This window comes from Megachile rotundata, chromosome 5 (assembly GCF_050947335.1).
Source record: "Megachile rotundata isolate GNS110a chromosome 5, iyMegRotu1, whole genome shotgun sequence".
NCBI lineage: Eukaryota > Metazoa > Arthropoda > Insecta > Hymenoptera > Megachilidae > Megachile > Megachile rotundata.
The window spans coordinates 13154662-13179435 of NC_134987.1; the positions used below are offsets into that span (position 1 = coordinate 13154662).

The following is a 24774-nucleotide window of genomic DNA, read 5'->3' on the forward strand; positions in this document are numbered from 1 at the left end:
TCAGCTTTCTCAAAATTCCCAAAAGTTCACGTTTCAAATTTCCAATACCCAATAAATTCCCAGCTCTCAAGTGTTCCCTAAATTCCCAAATTCTCAGAAGTATATTTCTCCCTATACACAAAAGGTACTTTAAACGAGAAACATAAAATTCGTGATATCCGCGGCTATATTTGCTTCGGCCCCAAAATGAGTCGCAATACCGAAACGTACGTCGAACAGATGTTAACAGTAACGGGTGAGAAAAAGCGACAAAAGGGTGCGCGATCGCGTTCTATGCAAAACATCCGTGGCCGCATTAACATACTTTCGCTGCGTAATCAGAAAAGTTACGAATTCAGGCCGCGTATTGCTCGGCACGAATTCAATAATCTCCAACATAATCTGGCTGTTGTAACGCGGAAATATTAATACAAACGATAGTGACGTGCGGCACAATAGCACCGACAGCACGAAACGTCGGAGTACTGTGTACCAGCGTCACTCCTACAAATTTTATTAACCCATAAATCCTGTCCAAGCTGTTGTCGAGGGGGGTTGAAAACGGCTCGAACGAGTTCGTATCGGCGAAATCCTACTCGAAATTCAACGTTTCGACTGGCACGTTAAATTCACGGAGAATTACAGCGAAAGATAAACCGCACAATGTGGTCAACTTGGAAACGAATCATAACGGTGAACCGACCCCTCTTTTAATTTAGCGTTCGCGGTTTTTTGGTGGAAGTAACGTTTCCAAAATGGACTGAAATTAATTGTAACGAGCTTTAAAATTCTTGTCCCTTCTGACTTCTGAATGCGACCGTAATTGCGTCGCACTTTCTAGGAGTCGTCATACTTAAGAATCCTAATTCTAACTTCTCGTTAATTTGTCGCTGTTCTTGAATACCTCTTTGTTATTCTACGGTCGTGGTTTTAGTGCGAATTGCATTCTCTAGTTCTTTGTTTGCAAGTTCAATGTGGAGAAAAGGGAGGGTGAAATATGTAGGGTGTCAGTAATTGGAGATGGAATTGGTGAAAGAAGGAGATGGAATTAGTGTGACAGAGGTAGTTGCAATTATTGAATAAACTTTTATAAGTTTATATCCACGTATCTTATACCCACATATCTCATATCCATATATTCCATATCTATGTATATATCTCATATTCACATATTCCACATATACATATTCCATACTCATATATCCCATATCCACATATTCCCACATCCACATATTCCTACATCCACATATTCCCACATTCATATATTCCACATCCACATATCCTACATCCACGTGTCCCATATCCACGTCTCCCATATCCATGTGTCCCATATCCACGTATCCCACATCCACGTGTCCCATATCCACGTATCCCACATCCACGTGTCCCATATTCACATGTCCCATATCTACGTGTCTCATATCCACGTGTCCCATATCCACGTGTCTCATATCCACGTGTCCCATATTCACGTGTCCCATATCCACGTGTCCCATATCCATGTGTCCCATATCCACATATCCCACATCCACATATTACCACATCCACATATTACCACATTCACATATCCCACATCCCCATATTTCCACATTCACATATGCCACATCCACATATCTCACATCCACATATTCCCACATCCATATATTCCTACATCCACACATCCCACATCCACATAACCCACATCCATATATCCCCACATCCACATATTCCACATCCACATATTCCACATCCACATATTTCACATCCACATATTTCACATCCACATATTCCCACATCCACATATCCTACATCCACATCTACATATCCCACACCCACATATTCCCTCATCCCCATATCCCCACAAATTCTCAATCTATCCCCCAATTATCAAATTTCAAACACTAACCAAAAATACAAAAATATACTCGAGTAACACATGTATACCCACATATACATGTATGTACCCCATGTCGACTCTAAACCCTTGCAACCCTCCATCTCAAATAAAACGTACAATTAACCAATTTTTCAGACTCACTCTTCCAATTTAAGGGTATTAACTATATAATAAAGTCTCATTATCATTACACATTTGTCGATCAACATCCGCACAGTTGAGCTTGTTACGGAATTAACGGGAAACTTTTTAATTGTCCGCATTACTGTGGCGCATTGCGGCACATTCACTGAAACTAGACATCATTAAGTAACTTTTTGCGTTATCATGCATCCTCTGTACAGACGTGCAAAACTACAAATGGTTGTATGAATACAAGGTAAAAGATAGGAACAAACAGGAAACAGAATGGGGGGAAAAAATATACTTTAACAGCACTGAGTAGTTTAGCTCCACAAACAATCTCTGTAATTATCACGATTTTGCTTTCATCAAAATAGAATATCTTGAAACTAATTTGTCATTTTTTATTTAAAATTTTGTGTTTAAAACTAGCAAAGCTATGTAGTTTATTGAAACTTGGAGTTAATGTATTTGTTGTCTAATTTTTTAAGTAAACATTTTTATAAACATAGAAATAAAGGTTGCTAATTCTGTATGTACTTAAGTACTTTCATATTGTGATATAAAAAAAATGTAATATATATGTAATGCATATTATGTACTCATTGAAACAGTGACTAAATATTATATAATCGTACATAAAAACTATGTGTAAAAATATTTTTGCATTTGATAAAAAATTACTTCAAACGTATCTGAAGAAAAAATCTTTTCATCTGCTCCCTCAGGTACTTACAAGTAATTTACATAAAAACGTAAATGTAATACTTAAAAAAATAATTGCTTATGAAAGTATTTTTATCTTCGATGAAAAATGACATGAAACAAATTTAACGATCAAAAGTTACATTTTTGGCAAATAACGAACATAACTTTTTACCCCAGTGAGCAGCTGCGAATTAGCTCCGTGAGATTACACATGCGTAAGTATATTAACTTGAAGGAATGAATACGGCAACATAATTCGTGTAGCTATAAAGTTGGTAAGTAATGAAGCGTGAAATGTGAAATGGGTTCTGATAAAGGGTTTATCGTTGCGTTGATCGGCTGTTCTCATTAAATTAGCGACGTGTGTTAGCGACAAAGCAGCTTTTGTTCAAGTTTACGAAACGTGACGGTATAAGCCAGCTTCCGCTCAAAAGGGTGAAGCTTTGTTAATGTTGTGCCTAAACCTTTCAGAATGAAGATATACGAGCACCTTTTGATAATTCGTCCCGCAATCATTATAATTCGATAAAGCCGAAAATCCATTTACCACTAGGTTTTATTCTGATAAATTAATTCGGATTTGCAGATGAAAGTAGTGAAGTTCTTGAAGTAGATTTATCGGTAAAAGCCTTACATTTCCGCGAGCTATAATTCTTAAGGCGTTGCACTTTTTATTAAGCTGTCATAAACTCAGTGTGAGCAACCAATGGCCTTAATGAGCCTGCAATTCTTGAATTCTGTTTTCCACGACGTTATGGCTTACGGACCTACGGGTTATTTGCGACCTGGAGATAAGATTTTCTTTCTGCAACGAGTTACTTCGCCCGACAACCACTCGGCTAACGAAGTACTCCCATTATCGTGATCACGTACAAATCTCTAATGAAATATTGCGTTAAGTGAACGAATGAAATGCCTCGTAATACAGTCGTAAACGAGCGAAACAGTTCTCTTCATTTCTTTTTTTTCTTTTTGGTTCAGTGAGCTGAAGAGTAGACAAGAGAAAATAATGTATTACGCTTATTATATTTTTATTTTATTTCATGTATTAAAGTGATGAATTTATATTTGATTCGTTACGGGAGGAGAAATTAAAGGGAGTTTGAGAGGCGAGAGAAGTTTGTAATTTAAAAAAAAAATTAGAGAATTTAGGTATTTTTGGGGTGTGGTTTGAAAAATTATGAACTTCTAGATTTCTAAATCTCTAGGTTATTAGATACTATTTTCCAATTTTCCAATTTTCCAATTTTCTAGTTTCCTAGTTTCCTAGTTTCCCACTTTCTCAATTTCCCAATTTCCCAATTTTCCAATTTCCCAATTCCCACATTTCCCAATTTTCTATCTTCCAAATTTCCCAATTTCCCAGTTTCCTAGTTTCCCGATTTCCCACTTTCTTAATTTCCATATTTCCCACTTTCCCAATTTTCCATTTTCCAAATTTCCCAATTTCCCAGTTTCCCAATTTCCAAGCTTCTCAATTTCCCAATTTCCATATTTCCCAATTTCCCAAATTTCCATCTTCCAAATTTCCCAATTTCCCATTTTCCCAGTTTCCCAATTTCCAAATTTCACAATTTCCTAAATTTTCCAAATCGCCCAAATTTCTCAGATTTCTTTAATTTCCTTAATTGTCCTAATTTTTCTAATTTTTCTAATTTCCTTAATTTCCCTAATTTCCCTAATTTCCCTAATTTCCCTAATTTCCCTAATTTCCCTAATTTCCCTAATTTGCCTACTTTCTCAAATTTCCAAAATCTCCCAAATTTACCAAATTTATCAGATTTCCCTAATTTACCTAATTTTCCTAATTTCCCCAATTTCTTTCATTTCTCTGATTTCCCTCATTTCTGTAATTTCTCTAATTTCCCTAAGTTCCTTAATTTCCTAAATTTACTAATTTTTTAAATTTCCCAAATTTCTCAAATTCCCAATTTACTGTATTACATATATTTTATACCTACACATTCTCTAATTACAAACACAAAAAGACAGAAAACTACGACGATCATTCGCTCGTTTATACCCGTATCACGGCATCAAATGTTTTTTTCACCATCCCCGACAACAACGAGGGGTGATTTTAACATGTCGGACAGCGGTATAAACGGTTTAGACTGTTTGACAAGCGCGAATATCGAATTAGAGGTGAATCGATTCTGTTCTCGACGTACCAAACAAGAAAAGATCATGATTGCGCGCATCGTTCTGCACGAGAATGCAGCGTACACGCGCGTGGATGCGCTCGAATTGCAGCAGAGTCGATGGATCTCGTTTGCGGACGAAGATATTTGTTCCCGTTGTGTCGGACGCGTGTAATTAGCGGCCTGCCTGAATTCCCGTTGAATAGCTGAAAATGGGAATCGAGTCCAGTTCGTATTTCGTTAATCGTGAATAATTTGCAACGTGCGCACGCCATTCGTCCGGGAAAAGTAATCCTATTGTTTGTCGTTCTCTTGTTTGCCGAACTGTCGATGCTTTTAGTTTCAATTTATTGTAAAAATTAAGCCCGATATTGAACCTGTCAATCGTTTATCACAATGCTACTGGATATACTGTCTTTACAATTTTCGAGATAGAATTAATTTTCGTGGGTGATGTTTTCAAGTGGCAGAACAAGTTGAATTACAAGTCGATTTTTTAGAAATAGTTTTAATGGTGAAAATTTAAAGATAGACTGAAAAATATTTCTCTTATGTTACTATGGCTATTAAAATTTAATAAAATAATTATTTCTATACATCAGAAATTTTAAATTAAAAGATTAACATATCTTGAATCTTCCTCCCTACTGAATATTACCAAAAATGATTTAATTTATTATTTCCATCACACAATCTTAAATGAAAAATTGTAAAAAGCTTGAATCCCCTGTCCATAAGAACAAATCACCAAAAAGAACCAAATACACGTCACCTAATTTTTATTTCCGTTTCGAAAAAAGTTATATCAAAATCGATGACGCTGCAAGCGTAGCAACAGTAAAATATTAGATGTTTCGTTGTCATGATATTTCGCCGCGATAAACGACACATAGCGTGTCTGATATTCGACAAACGCGCACACATACGTCGCTCGCAACAGGCTCGAAAAAAGCAGCATGAACCACGTATTGCGTGGTTTGTAGCCCACATCGACCTCTGTGTATTTTTTTTCGCATCTTCGATCATATTTGGACGTGTCGGTGCGTTCTGGTCAGCCATCCGCGTTTGTTTGGTGTTTCCATGCACGAACCAGCGACGTACCAGCTAAAAGCCCGTGGAAATACCGTGCTGCAAATTCGAACTCCATGAATTCGGTCCGTAGTCTCCTGCTCGAAACTTTTATTCTCCGTTTACCTTTGAACCGCTAATTTGTCGTTTCAATTCGATCTCTTGTTAGAGAAGAATTTATGCGCGGTAAAGAGGATTGATCTACCAATTTTGTGTTGGGAACTTTTGGCTTTTCAATTGAAATTATTCGTAAAAGCTTTCTGTTGTAGAATTGTAAATAAATAGGTCAACTGAAAAAATGGATGCAGGACATTTGATGTATGTTTTCAGAAGTTTATGTCATTCAAAGGGTTTTGTGACCATTTATGTGGAGTTGTGATTGCTAAGTCTCAAATTTCTCAAGTCCCAAATTTCCACGGTTCCAAATCTTCCAAATTCCAACTTTCCCAAGTTCCAAGTCCCCCAAGTTCCAGATCTCCCAAGTCCCAAATCTTCCAAATCCCAAATCTCTCAAATCCCAAATCTCCCAAGTTCCAACTTTCCCAGGTTCCAAATCTCCCAAGTTCCAAATCTCCCAAGTTCCAAATCTCCCAAGTTCCAAATCTCCCAAGTCCCAGATATCCGAAGTCCCAGATCTCTCAAATTCCAAATCTCCCAAGTTCCAAATTTCCCTAGTTCCAAATCTCCCAAGTTCCAATTCTCTCAAGTTCCAAATCTCCCCAGTTCCAAATCTCCCAAGTTCCAAATCTCCCAAGTTTCAAATCTCCCAAGTCCCAGATATCCGAAGTCCCAGATCTCTCAAATTCCAAATCTCCCAAGTTCCAAATTTCCCTAGTTCCAAATCTCCCAAGTTCCAATTCTCTCAAGTTCCAAATCTCCCCAGTTCCAAATCTCCCAAGTTCCAAATCTTCCAAATCCCAAAACTCCCAAGTCCCAGATCTCTCAAATCCCAAATCTCCCAAGTTCCAAATCTCCCAAGTTCCAAATCTCTCAAGTTCCAAATCTCCCCAGTTCCCAATCTCCCAAGTTCCAAATCTTCCAAATCCCAAATCTCCCAAGTCCCAGATCTCTCAAATCCCAAATCTCCCAAGATCCAAATCTCCCAAGTTCCAACTTTCCCAAGTTCCAAATCCCCTTAGTCCCAAATCTTCCAAATTCCAAATCCCCCAATTCCAAATCTCCTAAGTCCCCTACCTCTCAAATTCCAAATTTTCCCCTTCTCAATTTCCCAAATTTCTCACCCTCCCAAAATCCCATTCCCCAAATCCCAGATCCCCAAACTTCCCACCCCTAAAAATTCCCATGCCCCAAATCCAGCGAGTTTAACAACCCCAAACCTCCTACATTCCTGCGCGCATTGTTTCAACTGAATTCTAAGACACGCGTCAATTATGCAGTCTTTTATCCCGTAAACAATGCTCGCTATCTCAAAATTAATTCACCCTGCCACGTTTTCCATTCCGTTTGATTTTAATTTCTTTTGACACCGTCTCTAAACCGGTGCCGCGATAATAAACTTTTATCTTCTATTGTACGTGTCCATTCTGCGCGCACCTTATCATCTCACGGCAATTCTTTTATCGCCGGCGGAACTCATTGTCATTCGTCGGTATAACAAGATGCAAATTAGACCCGTGACAAACAAGCAGCCCAATCCTGTTCCATGATTTCTGTAATTCGTACGTTTCATGCGTATTTACGATATCCGACATGTCGCCATATAGCAAATGCACAACCAGAGCGCCATTCAACGGACACGTTTAATTAAATCGATAGCGTGTATAGATCGGTTACGAAATTCCTGCCGCAGTTCGCGTGTTTTATGAAGATATTCGGGTTCCAGTTAACGCGTTGATTGCAGCGGAAGCGATAGGCGAATGCAATATAATCGAGTAATTAAAAGAGAAAGGGAGAAACTTTGGAACCGAATTATTTTGTTTTTGGTGTACGATAGAGTTGTCATTTATTTGATTCAGTGCTGAAATATAGGTGGAATGTGTAGAGATATTTTGTTACTGCATGTGGAGGTTGAAAAGATATTTTATATTTGGGTGGATGTTGAAATATTGTGAAAAATTATGTGAAATTTTCCCTCATGTTCCAAGGACTGTTAGGAGATTTGGGACTTGGGGGATTTGGGACTTGGGAGATTTGGGATTTGGAAGATTTGGGACTTGGGAGATTTGGGATTTGAGAGATTTGGGGTTTGAGAGATTTGGGGTTTGAGAGATTTGGGATTTGGGAGATTTGGGGTTTGAGAGATTTGGGGTTTGAGAGATTTGGGATTTGGGAGATTTGGGACTTGGGAGATTTGGAATTTGGAAGATTTGGGATTTGAGAGATCTGGGATTTGGGAGATTTGGAACTTGGGAAAGTTGGAAGTTGGGAGATTTGGAACTTGGGAGATTTGGGATTTGAGAGATTTGGGATTTGGAAGATTTGGGACTTGGAAAATTTGGAATTAGGAAGATTTGGAACTTGGGAGATTTGGGATTTGAGAGATTTGGGATTTGGAAGGTTTGGGACTTGGGAGATTTGGAACTTTGGAAATTTGAAATTTGAGAGATTTGGGACTTGGGAAATTTGGGATTTGGGAGATTTGGGATTTGGAAGATTTGGGACTTGGGAAATTTGGGATTTGGGAAATTTGGGATTTGGGAGATTTGGGACTTGGGAAATTTGGGATTTGAGAGATTTGGGGCCTGGGAGATTTGGGACTTGGGAAATTTGGGATTTGAGAGATTTGGGGCCTGGGAGATTTGGGACTTGGGAAATTTGGGATCTGAGAGATTTGAGGCTTGGTAGATTTGGGACTTACGAAATTTGAAATTTGGAAATCAGTGGTTTGGAAAATTTGGACTTAGAGAATTTACAAATTTGGGAATTTAAGACTTTTTAAAAATTGTGTTCTAGAAATTGTGGTATTTGGGAATTTTTGAAATGTTGAAAAATAGAAATTCAGCAATCTGAAGATTTCAAGATATAAAAGTACGAATATCGAGATATTTAAAAATTTGTAAATTTGTCAGTTCTCAAACTCTGAAAAAAATATTGGCATTTGAAATATGATAAACTGCTATTGTGAAAAAACATAACTGAGATACACGTTCGACACAAACTGTTCCATGTAGAGGAAACGCTGACAAATGTTTTTAGGGTGCGCCATGTGGTAGCAACATGGTGCTGGCATTGGTTTTATGCCAACATAATGGTTGTTTGCCTCTACTGGGTATTCGACTCTCGCCAATTCGTTCTTGTATTCCGAGGAATTTCAGTTTATTTATACTTCTTTCTTTTTTATTCCACAGAGTCAACCACTATTATCGCGGGCATTAACCATTGAAAATGGGGAAAGATTTAATTCCACGAAAATAAGATCGAATTCCACACAAAATCGCATTCTTGTGTTTCTCGTGTAAATTGTTCTTTGATTTAAATTAAAATGCGTGGAATGAAACTTTGGTCTCAAATTAAAATGAGTAAAACATATAAAAATAACAGGGGTGAAATATATCAAAATAAAATGATTAAAATATGACAAAATAAGGTGACTAAAATGTAAATGTAAAATATAAAATGTATGTATAAAATGACAAAATGAAATGATTAAAATTTATCAAAATATAATGAGAATAACATATCTTCATCTGCAACAACTGTTCATCTATTTAAACATTAATTATTTAAACAAACTAGACTTATTATAGCTTATGCATTATAAATATACAATACAAATAAAAATATAAAAAATGTAAAAATTATACAAACTAGACATTCATTATGCAAAATGAATTATATAAAAATTCATAAAATATTTTATACAAACAGCAGTACACACAATTCAAATTATATAAGCATAGTAATAATAAAATACATGCTACTTAAATTTAAGCTTGAATCTACAAATTAATAGTCATCATACATTTTAAGTTTATAATTTTTTAAAATACTGTAAATATATGAATAAGAGTGTTGATGTATTTAATTTTGTTGTCACGTTCATTGTCTACAAATAATTTTTTGCTTTGAGTCTTATAAAACGTTTCGAGGATGTTGAAATGTCTGTAACACTGAATACAGCATTTATAGAATAATTAGACTACCAAATTAGTGTCGTAAAAGGTTAAAGATTTTTCCAAGTAAACGAATTAAAATCCATTTAGGGAGTTTTTGCCCCGCGGTTGAATGGCAAGGATTCAGTAACGGGTCGCAGCTTTATGAACGCCATTTGTAGAAAGGGGTTCTCTAGCAGGGATATAACGAGCCCCGTCCGTGATATAAACCAATTTAAACAATTATACGTGTCTGACTTGTGGAAACAGGAGGGAAGTTTATAACTTCATTTTTCCTAATCTCCAGAGATAATGAACCACGCTTAATTATGTATCAAATGAAACCAAAGTTTCAGGTTAATTTCACGTTCTCGTTATCGTCTCTAATTTATTCGTTTAATTTGTTCCTTCGAGAACGAAGTTTGAACAGTTATGCTCGCCGAAAAAGGAGGGCTCGAATTAAAGCTCTCCCCGAAAATAACTCGAGGCTCGTGGATCGAATCGGAACTCTCGATCCCTGCAAGAATAAATTTTCTTCGTGAAGATGTGATCTCAGCAAAATGGCGTTCCTCATCGTTCGAATCCGACGAACAGATTTTAGTGGACCATCGGCCATTTTTTACAGACGGAACATGGAAATTGAGAACTGTCTTCGATCAGAGGAATATTTGTGAAAGAGCAAGTCATTCTGAAGATTTTATCTTCAAATTTTAGGGCGAAGTGAACTAAAATAATAGTAATTCTATTGCTGGGTTATTGATAGAGAGTTGGGTCAATTTTTAGATAATTACATCTTCAAATTTTAGGGCGAGTTGAATTAAAGTAATCGTAATTCTATTGCTGGGTTATTGATAGAGTTATGTCAATTTTTAGATAATTACATCTTCAAATTTTAGGGCGAGTTGAACTATAATAATAGTAATTCTATTGCTGGGTTATTGATAGAGAGTTATGTCAATTTTTAGATAATTACATCTTCAAATTTTAGGGCGCATTGAACTAAAATAATAGTAATTCTATTGCTGGGTTATTGATAGAGAGTTATGTCAATTTTTAGATAATTACATCTTCAAATTTTAGGGCGAGTTGAACTATAATAATAGTAATTCTATTGCTGGGTTATTGATAGAGAGTTATGTCAATTTTTAGATAATTACATCTTCAAATTTTAGGGCGAGTTGAACTATAATAATAGTAATTCTATTGCTGGGTTATTGATAGAGAGTTATGTCAATTTTTAGATAATTACATCTTCAAATTTTAGGGCGAGTTGAACTATAATAATAGTAATTCTATTGCTGGGTTATTGATAGAGAGTTATGTCAATTTTTAGATAATTGCATTAATATCAACAATAGCTAAAGGTAGTTATAGAGAGATATGGGTCATCAATTTTGATCTTCATTCGCATGAATCTAAAACGAAAACAGTGACATACATTCAGGTAGTTTTGTCGATACTCGTCTAAAATAATATTTAGTAATCTTTATGAATCCTATCTTATTTAAAGGTACTAGTGCAGCACTGACGCTTTTGGACTAAACGCTAGTTCAAATATCTCTGCACTTTCAGATCTTATACAAATCTAAATCTATTTGTAGGTTATGTCTTCTTAAAATAATACTATTTGCAGTTCTGTTGTAGACATACTTTTTACATAAAATGATATACTATGAAATTTTTCAATTTTGTCAAACATTAATACATAAAATTATGTTACTGATTAGAATTATTCAAACATTTCTTACTTTTTGCAGTTGCAATGTTCCATTGTATTTTACTACAGCAAAAATACCTGTTACACAAAATAGTGTACTGCGAAATTGTTAAATTTTGTAAAAAATTAATAAATAAATAATTTAATCGATTCAATTATCCTAAACATTTCTTACTTCTTGTAATTGAGATATTCTATTGTATTTCACTATTGCAAACATATCTATTAGACAAAATAATATATTAGGAAATTTTTCAATTTTGTCAGACATAATAAATAAATTATCTAATTGATTTAATTATTCAAAACATTTTTTACTTCTCGTAATCGCAATATTATATTGGATCTCACTATTGCAAACATATCTACTACACAAAATAATATACTATGAAATTTTTCAATTTTGTCAAACATTATACAATTTATAAATTATGTAACTGATTTAATTATTCAAAAAATGTCTTACTTCTTGCAATCGCAATATTCTATTGTGTTTCGTTATTGCAAACATACCAACTACACAAAATAAGTTACGTAATTATTGAATTTAGTCAATCGTTAATAAATAGCATGTTATGTAATTCACGTAATTATTCAAAACATTCCCTGCTTCTCATAATTGTTTATTGCGTTGCATCATTGTAAACACACCTCCGACACAAAATAATACATTTCGAAATTATTGAATTTGACCAACCATTAATAAATATCAAATTATGCACCGAATTTGATGAAACAATAAACAAATAACTGATATTCAAAACATTTAACATATTTCGTAATCAAAATTATCATTGCATCTTCATAAAAGTGCGCGGTTACTTTGCAAGGTTAAATAATTTTCTTTTAAATCAATTTTTATAACAGTATCCTTTTTTTTTAGTGATATTATAAAAATACATTATTATGCATTATAATTGCAAGGTTAAATAATTTTCTTTTAAATCAATTTTTATAACAGAATCGTTTTCTTAGTGATATTATAAAAATACATTATTATGCATTATAATTAAATACATTACAATCGAAATAAAATAAAATACATTATAATTGAAACAAAATAAAATACATTATAATTGAAACAAAATAAAATACATTATAATTGAAATAAAATAAAATACAGTATAATTAAAAATACAACTGTAACCTTTAATACCAGAATCGAATTCCAAGAAAAATTAAAATTAATCTACTAATCAAATAACAGAAAGAGAATGTACCCCATCTCTGTCCCATAAATTTCTTAATGTCGCGATAATACGAAGAAAGTTCGTGCCACTTTGCCTTCTGTTATCTGGCCAAGTTGATCGGCCTCGTAAAGCGACGAAGAATCGTGAGCGCAAAATTTCGTCGTTCGTCTTGTCGTTATCGGCAGTATAAAAAATCCTTAGAGTATATTACCGTATCGTGAAGGATCGTTCGACGGAATAACTCGATTTGAAAAGAGAAACGGAATCAAGGTGTCAGGGTTCCCTCCTTCGAAATCTATCTGCTGTTTCGCAAGCTCCCCGCATCGGAATTCGGTTATCTTGATTGCCGATCTAAATTATCTCGCTAATTTCGGCCCCTATCGATTGTACACAAATCGGGATTTCTGCTATCTTAGCTCCAGTATCTTAATAGTTGATCAAACGATGGCTAATAGTGTTTGTCGAATCTAGGCTACTCGATAAACGGATTTCTTCCTTTTATACTTATAGTTTCTTGAAAGATCTTTTATGTCTTAGGAGATCGTTCTTTTAAGTGATTTTGTGGACAAACACTGAGAGTCGTTTTAATTTATTTTCGAGCAAAAGTTATAAATTTTGATTTGTGATAAAATTTCTTAGAATGTAAATTAGCTCCTCAATATCTTAGAATAATTATTACAGAAGTCATTGAATTTTGAAGAAAAGAATTTTTGTGAAAGATCTAATAGATCAGCAGCACTGTTATTAGAGAGTTATTTTAATTTATTTCAAACAAAAATTATAAATTTCAATTTGTGACATAATTTCATAGAATGTAAATTAGCCCCTCAATATCTTAAAATAATTATTACAGAAGTCATTGAATTTTGAAGAAAAGAATTTTTGTGAAAGATCTAATAGATCAGAAGCACTGTTATTAGAGAGTCATTTTAATTTATTTCAAACAAAAGTTATAAATTTCAATTTGTGATATAATTTCTTAGAATGCAAATTAGCCCCTCAATATCTTAAAATAATTATCACAGAAGTCATTGAATTTTGAAGAAAAGAATTTTTGTGAAAGATCTAATAGATCAGAAGCACTGTTATTAGAGAGTCATTTTAATTTATTTCAAACAAAAGTTATAAATTTCAATTTGTGATATAATTTCTTAGAATGCAAATTAGCCCCTCAATATCTTAAAATAATTATCACAGAAGTCATTGAATTTTGAAGAAAAGAATTTTTGTGAAAGATCTAATAGATCAGCAGCACTGTTATTAGAGAGTTATTTTAATTTATTTCAAACAAAAATTATAAATTTCAATTTGTGACATAATTTCATAGAATGTAAATTAGCCCCTCAATATCTTAAAATAATTATTACAGAAGTCATTGAATTTTGAAGAAAAGAATTTTTGTGAAAGATCTAATAGATCAGAAGCACTGTTATTAGAGAGTCATTTTAATTTATTTCAAACAAAAGTTATAAATTTCAATTTGTGATATAATTTCTTAGAATGCAAATTAGCCCCTCAATATCTTAAAATAATTATCACAGAAGTCATTGAATTTTGAAGAAAAGAATTTTTGTGAAAGATCTAATAGATCAGAAGCACTGTTATTAGAGAGTCATTTTAATTTATTTCAAACAAAAGTTATAAATTTTAATTTGTAATAAAATCTCTTATAATTTAAATTAATCCCTCAATGGAATAATTATTACAAAACTCATTAAACTTTCAAAAAAAGAATTTTTGTAAAAGAACTAATAAATAAAAAATGCCAGAAAAAGTAATTAAATCTGTAAAGACTTCCTCAAAGAAAATTCACAGCTGTGTTTCTGAAACACTATAAGTGATTAAACCCCGTATCTACAGTAATTTCGTGATTCCTTGACGGTCTTTGACGTGCAACAACGAGAGCTTTTTAAAAAGCGCGCCACCGGTCAATGGAGTTTCTTGAACGACGTGGAGCTTTTAGTGATTAACGGCAGTAAGAGAGGATACTCGATGGAAGGTTCTATCGTGGCTAGACTCTTGTTCGATCCTCTTCCGTTGAAATGATGGATGACGTGGATGGGGATTAAAAGGATTTCGAAAGGTTGCAGCGACGTGGCTCTTCTTTGCTTGCAACGATGTCCGAAGGATTAAGGAAATTCTGAGAATATCCACACTGTTTCGGTACACAGGATATTTCCTGTAGGTTGAAACAACTTTAAAAGGGAGACAAGAAAATTGCTTGACGTAGATCCACCGTGTAATTGTTAAAAGTACCCGCAACGATTATTCTGGCTGACACGAATAAGAAATGGAGGATAAGCAATAAGAAACTACTCTTTATGATTATTACGGTGTTTCTTATTCTTGCATTTCGCTTGCAATTTCTTTCCCGGGTGCATTTGTGGTATTACTTTGTTTTGTAACTCGAAAACTTCCTTCTATATTTCAAAAGGATCGAAGTGATGTTAATTATGAAATAATTCAATCTTCTCAATTATAAAATTTTCGTGCTGCACGGTTCATAACACAAATTTAATTTATTAACATCGAAACGTAACAATGCAACGAATACAAAAGGCATTGAAATACGATAGGCGCACAAAGTTGATTTATTTCTCTGGAAATTGTTATTGTATGTTTTCGGGAAAAGCTGAAAATTAAAAACACGCAGTATTTTGCACGGACTTGTTATTCAATTTATACACGGTTTGTATTTGTTGAGGAAGTTATTAAACTGTTTTGCTGGAAACAATTTCACTGCCCGAAGTCGCTGTTTCGACGTTTGAAAGAATCGGAACGCGGGAAAAAATGTCGGGCCAACCACCTTGGGACGTTGTATTTTTCGAAAAATGCTTTGTAACTTTCGACAGTTTCTTTCCGCTCGGTTGGCTTATGCGAAAAGAGATCGGGAAACTTTTACGCCCGAACAGGGATGATGAAGCGTAATTCAACTTCGCGATAATCGTGGAAGTTCGAATGAATTCTAATAAAAGTTACGCGGCTGTTCACCGCCAACTTGCGTATAATTTTGTGTTACTTTATTGAGTTTTTCCCTGCGGGAACGCAAACGGTAAGAACAAAAAGAACAAGATTGTAAACCTGCGGAATTTTGAAGATCGATGAATTTATTCTCGTCGACAAAATATTGTAGTTCGAAAGAATAACAAACGTTCGCGTAACACGCGACATTGTTGCAAATTCAACATGGCGGAGAAATATTGACTGTTCCTGTTTTTTAAATGAACCACTTTTATATTTTCACTTACTTATATTCTAATTATACGTACATTTATGTTTTTCATTATTAATTCATGTTCTTGTACGCTGTATTTATACTTTTAATAATTTTATGCATTTTTAGGTTAGGTTACATTTGTATTCTCGTGTGTTATATTTATATTCTCATGTATTATATTTATATTCTTACATACTATGATTTATATTCTCCTAAGTAGTAAGATAAAATGAAATGCATAAGTCACTTTAGAAATGTTGAAATTTACAAGTTTAAAAAATGTACAAGTTTAGTAATATAGAAATTTAAGGATTTAATAAATCAGATGTTTAAGAATGTAGAAAATTAAAAAATTTGAGAATATGAAAATTTGCAGATGTATTTAAAAACATCGAAATTGAAATGTACAAAAATTTGGAAATGTAACAATTGGAAAGTTTGAAAACTTAACAACGAAATTGTAAAATTAAAAAATTTGAAAGTATACAAATTATAAAATTAAAAAGCTTGAAAGTATATAAATTATAAAATTAAAAAGCTTGAAAGTATATAAATTATAAAATTAAAAAGCTTGAAAGTATAAAAATTGAAAAATTTGAAAGCATAAAATTACAGTAAACATGAAAATTCAAATGTCACAATTAGAAAATTTGAACGAATAGAAATTGTAAAATTTGAAAGCTTGAAAGTATAAAAACTGAAAAATTTGAAAATATAAAATTACCTAAAACTTGAAAACACAAATGTCACAATTAAAAAATTTAAAAATATAAAAATATCAGAATTGAAAAATACTTATCTTGAAATATTAAAGGTACCAAGATTTGAAACCTTGAGAATCTAGAAATTTGTGAGTATAAAGAGGGATCCCAAAAATGGTCAAGTATATCAATGTATCACCCGAGTATCCCTAGCATAAAGAGGAGACTTGGTTTTATGTCTCGCTTGGGGTTAGTCGCTTAAGATATTTTAGGAGTGATAGATAAGTCCGAAAGTTTATCGGCAAAAAGTGGTTGCCTCGTGTCGTGCAACAGTAGTATGGGTCTGCCGGAGTTCAGGCCATAGGTCATGGCAAAAGTTTCCCAGGAATATTTGCTGGTTAGTTATGGCTTTTACACGCGAGGTCTCAGCAGGTCACGGCGCATTATGCGGTCCTCGCAATGCGCGCGCGTCGCACCACTCAATTTAATCCCCAACTACTCACACCACGAGTATTCTGCCTCTGCTTCCTCGAAATCGTGACTTGACCTGCCAATCTGATCCGAATATCTCTCAGGATCTCCGACGCGGCGCTTTCGAGGAGGGACATCTTTTAAACGGCACGCAACGAGCCAGCAAACTGTATTTCATAGGCAAAATTCATAACAATCAACTTGCTTAACACTCAACGACGGGTTGTTTTTTTCTCTTTCTCGGTTTCCGGCCATTTTTTAGGAGAATTAAATAAACATGTATGTATGGTTTTGAAGCGTTGCGGTTTTATTAAATCAACACTATTTTTGATAAAATTTTGCAAAGTTATTTATTCACGTATCTAGTTTTTGTCAGGGTGTGATATTTTATGAAACATTCATCCTTGTGAAGTGGAATCTGACAGAATTGACGTATATATCTTGAGAACTCTTTCGTGCTTCCCATTTTCACGGTTATGAAATTACTAAAAATTACTAACTGATATTTCATTCGGTTGTCATTAAAAGAGAACCGAATAATGTTTTTCGAGCGTTTTTAACACAAATTAAGAGATTTCACACGGACGAAATATTTGGTCGAGAAATAATTAAATATTAAATTTCCATTTCACCTAAATGGAATGTTTTATTCACAAATTATTAAATATTGAATTTCCATTTCGGATCAATTTAATTCAAACCGCGGACGAATTAAGCTGATCGGTTGTCGTACTGTCATGAAATAATCATTGTGATCTATTAACTCCTTTCACCCAACATTGATTTATTGCTGCATCCCATAATAAATTGTAAATCTATACAAAAGAGAATATTGATATGCGATATTTTAAAAAATGCTCAAATATCGGGTTGTAAAATTTGATACGTGTAATCGAAAATTTACAAAATTCAGTTTGAAATTTAATTAAAAAAATCTCGCAGTAAAACGATTCTCAACTGGTTTTTAAAATTACTCCATTAAGAATCAATCGACAATTTGATACGTCTCAATTAAAAATTTAATGACTTTTTATAATAATTCAAATTTAAATTCGATCTTTAATCTCCTGCAAATTGAAGATAACAGTAGATTTTAATTGAGAACCTTTTCAATTAATGATTAACTTTCAGTCCTTAAATAGGGTTCATAATCTCATTATGAATAATTAGTGGACATTTCATTAAAAAATAATGTTCATTTTATAATTAGTCAGTGTAAATAATTTAAATTAGTCAAATAATTGAGTTCAACCAATTATTTCGTTTCTCATGAATCTTTGCAAACCTACGAGCATAAATCTATTATTTTACACATTTATAAATATACACTTGTCATAAACCTTCATAAATCCACGAAAATAAATTTATCGTAAACCTCCATAAATTCGCAAATATAAATCCGCTAAAATTCTTTATAAATTTACAAAAATAAATCCGTCATAAATCCCTTTAAATCTACAATAAATTTTCGATGCACCATACTTAAACATGAACACCAATCTAAAAATTTAAATCGGACACATAATAGAAGCAAAGTATTCAATGACATTTGAGATTGATCGTTACATAAATAATCACACATGAATAATACACAAGAAAGATCCTCTAATTGCAGCAGTAAATTGTTCACGAACCTTTTACCGTAATTACCGCGAACATATTTATACGCTGGCGTATTCACGTGTGCGAAGAGATGCGCCTAAAACCATCAAGAATCGATCACGTCTACTTCCTGGCCGATAAATTTCGAATTCGACCGAATCCGTCCGTGATAGGATGGATTCTCAGACTGCCTCGCTTTTCCGGAAGAGAAATTTCTCGCCAGGAAGTACGTGGAAAATGGAAAGCTCGTGTTTCTCAATCGATCTCGGACGACCGTGCTGGTTACCATCGGGATTACCATATTTTAAACCAAAATACCTATTTTATATTATTATTTCAAAGGCGATAAAGCTTTCAGATTTAATCCACTATTCCTCATAAATCACGCACGAGACTTCGGGCAGGTATTCTTCAAAGCAAAAATTGAAAAATTATAAACCCATGATGCATTACAATAAAGGAAAAAATTCCTTTTCAAACTTCAGACACATAACCTAACACTATAATGTCTGTCTGTATGCTTCAGATACAGAGAATTTAACCTAACATGTTGAAGGAACAAGATTATTAATGTTCAGGACTGTGGAGGAAAAAATTGCTCTTCAAACTTCAGACACATAACCTAACACTATAATGTCTGTCTGCATGCTTCAGATACAGAGAACTTAACCTAACATGTTGAAGGAACAAGATTATTAATGTTCAGGACTGTGGAGGAAAAAATTCCTCTTCAAACTTCAAACACAACATACCTCATATCATAACAACATAATACCATAGTGTCTCTCTATATGCTTCAGATACAGGTAACCTAACCTCAAACATATGTTTCAACTTCACGTGAAAATTATATTTTATAATTTGTCGTGTCGAATCTTTCAAAGCAGTCCCTTCTGAAGTTACAGTAATATAATTAAAAAGAAAAATAAATAGATTATACAGTAATTATACAATGACTCAATTATACATTATTCAACAATAAACCAATAATAAATAATAAATAATAAATAGAATAAACCAGTTATTAATAAACTAAATCAACACACCATTTACAAAAATATCAAATTTTATTCAAAGATTCTCACAATTAACCGTAAGTTCGTTTAATCTCCGCCATTTTATGTTTGTGTAATCTCCGCCATTTTGTAATAGTCTCAGTAAATTCGATGTACATATTGCGCGGTTTTTATTAACACTTCAGTTCCCGCGCAGGGTCCCCCAGGCCCGTTAATCATAAGATTTTACGTTTTCTACGGTACTCGTTACGTTTAATTGTCGTGATGCAGTTACATCTAATTGGATTAGGTTTCTTTGCCGGAGAAAGGTGGAGAATTACGCGGTTAAAGGAAAACTTGTTTACTGGAGCGTTCTAAAATGCTTTCGGTGGTTGCAATATAACTGTTCCCCGGAAATATTGTGCATTTTCTATTCCGAATAGGTCGGCTTGCAAATTCGACAATATGGCGGATGCTGAACGCGCTGATTGTTTCGACGTGTTTTATCGGAGCTTTCCTACACCGTGCATTATTTCTCAGCTTTTCCGAAAGTTCCACACCGTAAATAAAGGGTAGTTTTAAAGTTATAATTTAACAATCTGTGAACTCTATTCGGTTTCAAAGGTATCGTAAACGCTGATTTAGTAACACTGTAATTTAATTATGTTGCAGCGACATTCGAACTTCTCGAATAATTCAATTTGTCAATTATCGCGTAACATAATTAAATTACGGTGTAACTGAGCATTTCGGAATAGGCGAGATTGATTTATTTTCATTTTGAGAGAAGTTCTGGAGAGATGATTAATTTGAAAATAGTATCATATTCGGTGTTAATGATAATTATGTTACATTCCTTTTGTGCTTTCTATCTTTCCTCTCTTTAAATGTCCGTAATTTGTAAATTCGGTCGCTGCTGTTTGTAACTGTTCTTCAATCACAATTACAAAGGACATCTTAATTAAACGTACTGTATTTAATTAAACGAGACCTGAATAATTACACTGCAACTGCATGAAATGTAACTGAAGTACTCAGTAATAATGTATGAAATAATCCGGTTGTAATTTTGTGTGAGTTTACAGTATAGTGTCAGTTTTAGTACAAGTTTATAGTATAGTACAAATTTATAAATTTACAGTATAGTGTAAACTTGCATATAGTAATTTCGATTCTACAACTTGGAAAATTTCGTGAACTTCATTTGTCACGTTAAAACTTGTAAAAATTTGAATAATTTTTATGCTTCAATATTTAAATTGTAACAGGTTGCGAGATATATTTTAATAACGCGCTGAACGTTCGAGAGTGTAGAAAATAGCGAACACGCGAGACAAAAGGAAACGAATAAAGGAGAAGATAAATAGTCCGTTTCCGAGTGGACATGAAACGAAGCTATCGCGGTGAACGTTGTCGATCTGTTTGCCGTTGATATCGCGTTTGCATTACAGCGATTAAACCGTCGTAAATTTACAGCGACCTCGATTGGAATCGTTGTGGATTGAAATTGCGAAACGCTGCGGCGTAATCGTAAATTCGAACGCGAATATCAAAGCGGAAGACGTTAATGGGAAACTGTATTTTCTGTTTCAGGTAAGTGATTTTGTTCCGTGACGAAAAAGAGAAGATTGGACTGATTCATATGACGGTAAGTGATAAAGCAGGAATAACTCAGACTATTGGACTACTATGTTTGATGTTATGAAAACGATACAATAAAATAGGATTTAATAAAAGAAACTTTGTAAATAATGTTACTGAAAGTTGAAGGAGAATTATGGTTTAAAAAAAGTATGGTTCAATTAGTTTATTCGATCATAAATTTGAGAATTGTAAATGGAAAGCGATACAAGTAGAAATAAATCAGACAAGTTTTAATAATATGTTATGTGGCGAACAATAATATTAAAATTCAGTAAATAATGTTACTGGAGGTTGAAGAAAAATTATGCTTTAAAAATAAGTATTGTACAATTGATTTATTAGATCATAAATTTGAAAATTGTTAGTGGGAAGTGATACAAGGAGAAATAAGTCAGACACTCTTTAATAACATGTTATCTGGGAAACGATACTATAAAATTAAATATATCAGTTAAAATTTAGTAAATGGTGTTACTGGAGGTTGAAGAAAAATTATGCTTTAAAAATAAGTATTGTACAATTCATTTATTAGATCATAAATTTGAAAATTGTAAGTGGGAAGTGATACAAGGAGAAATAAGTCAGACACTCTTTAATAACATGTTATCTGGGAAACAATACTATAAAACTAAGTATATCAGTTAAAATTTAGTAAATGATGTTACTGGAGGTTTAAAAAAAATTATACTTTAAAAATAAGTATTGTACAATTGATTTATTAGATCATAAATTTGAAAATTGTAAATGTTAAGTGATACAAGTAGAAGTAAGTCAGACAATTCATGAAAACGTGTTATTAAGAAAACAACACAATGCAATAAGATATAGTAATTGAAATTTAACAAATAATGTCACTGGAGGTTGAAGAAGAGTTAGGTTTTAAAAAGAAATGTGGTTAATGGATTTTTCTAACAATAAACTTGATTGCAAGCTGTAAGTAGAAACAAATCAGACGATCAGTGCAAACGTGTGATCTAAAAACAGTTCAATAAAACAACATATAATAATATAAATAAAATAAATATTATTACGACCGATCATACAAGAATTATGGTTTGAGAGATTAGTATAATTCATCGTTTCAATTCACTAATAACGCAACAATAAATAATTATTCAAAATATCAAGTGATGCAATAAGAAATAAATCAGACAACCTAATAAGATTTGATCTCCACAAAATAACACAGAATAATTAAATACAATAAAACAATTTTTTAAATAATATTAATGTGCATGTGTCGTGAAAGGTTTTGTCCGCATAACGAACATCAGGAACGCGATTAAATTAAGCATGCGTGCAGCGTTCATTCGATCAGCGAAAAATTATTAGTTTCTAATTCACAGTCGCGGTTGACCGTTCCGTGATTGGGAAATTAACCGCATAAATGATAATTTAAGCGTGCTATGTCCCATTAAAGCTTCACATTACGGAATAATTAAACAAAATTATGTTTCTCTCTGAAGAGAAGGCTCGTGAGAAATGAAAGGCATCCGATTGATCATCGGTGCTCTCCAAATGGCTACAAATTTACTTCGTTAATTAACCGCTCGTTTTGCAATATACATTTGTCAATTATAGGACAAATGTTAAACGTCGTTCATTTCATTAACCTTTTAATTCGGTTGTACTACAGTATCGTAGAAATTACGAGGATTAAATTGCTATTTATAATTTATGGTTAGAGTTGAGAAAGTTTTTGGATTCATGCACAGTAAAATGCAGAAAGAATTGTCAAAAATTCAGATACTTTTTGTGCTCCTCGACGATTACTATGTAAGATTATAATAATTATTTTTGTACAAAAGGATTCTTCATAACGAAAATAATTTAAATAAATATACTAATTCCTATATTATATGCAAATTTAAATTACAATAATTACTCTTGTTACCATATATTAATTATCGTATTAAATATTCTATACTATACACATCTGATAAAAGTTTAATAATATTCTAAAATCAAAAAATAAATCATCATCGCTAAACCTTCGTTAACTAAAAAAAAAATTATTAAAATTGACAAAAATAAGTTTCCATCATCAACAACGAGAATCGTCGATGATTTGTATCAATCATTCCTAATAACAATCTCCAATAAAATTGATTTAAACGAACACCATAACTGCTGAAACTTGATTTACAACAAGTATAGTCCAATTTATCAATTATCGTAATACATGTTCGGGACTATATCTGATGAAAATCACCTAGCGGAATTCTGTTACCACAAAATAAATCAACATCGATAAACCTTCATTAACTCTGGCTCCATTAACACACCGAGGGCAGATAGCTGTTATCGAACTGGTCGCACAACCAGGTCGATTAAACAGTGTCGCGAAAGAAATTCAGTCGATGACAAATGCGTATCCGTATCGATTAAATCAGGATTTACGATCTACAAAGCCCTAAATCGCTTGGATGTAGAAACAGGACGATTGCGAAAGTAATATTGGCCAAAAAGTTATTTCGATTTTGTCGATAAATCATGTATTCAATGTGTACACTCTTTCTCTCCGACTGATGCAGTTTTTTATTGGAGGAGTTGCAATTAGACTTTCAAGTTAGGGTATCATATTCTGTTGCATGATGCATAAATTGTAGAAATATATAAATATATGACGTTGCATGAGTTCATGATTTGTACAAAATGTACAAAAATATTTGTGGTCCCCGTTTCTAGAAATCTAAATTTGTACTTCCAAAAGTTGACCTCTAAATTATACGATCATAATTTTCCCCAACACCTACCCGAGCGAATTCTCCCCAAATTCATAAGCTCGTAATTAATGCTATAAGCCGCAAGCAATGACGAACAGATTGTAAGCAAAGCCAAGTATATTTGGGTGATGGTCGCGATCGATCTGTCAATTAATTCTATCAATGATTACGTACACATAGGTAATCGTAACGGGACTAGACTGGTAGTCACGTATTCAGCAAGAGGCCGCAATGTTGCGTAGTTACGTATGAAATTAATTCGGCAGCAAGTATCGACGTGTGATGGCACACGAACGGCTGTGCAACCTAGTTCGATATTGAATCCACTGGAACGGGATGCATTTACTGCACACGCACACATATGCTCCACGAGTAGGCACAGTTGCCTCTGAATGTTATAATATGATGGCTGCGTAGTGCGTACAACAAGGTCGGTTATTAGTATTCAGTTTGTTTCGCGGTGTGGCAGATGCAGTTAAGCCGGCCCTGCACGAAACACCAACACGTTATGCGCCAACTACCTGGGTGGCGATGTTTCGTAATTTCGAGGAATTACGAGGAGCT

At 33.5% G+C, this 24774-nt stretch overlaps 1 protein-coding gene across 4 annotated transcripts in view; it reads left to right on the forward strand.

The window, feature by feature from the left end:
* LOC100876978 (zwei Ig domain protein zig-8) overlaps positions 1–24774 on the forward strand; it is a 547773-nt gene that overhangs the window by 206666 nt on the left and 316333 nt on the right. Inside the window, exon 1 of one of the 4 annotated variants that reach the window (XM_076532264.1) lies at positions 21470–21488. The exons of the other annotated variants lie outside the window; for them this stretch is intronic. The gene's annotated coding sequence lies outside the window, so the exon portion shown is untranslated. Of the gene's footprint in view, positions 1–21469; positions 21489–24774 lie in introns of those variants that run through there. 4 annotated transcript variants of the gene reach the window in all.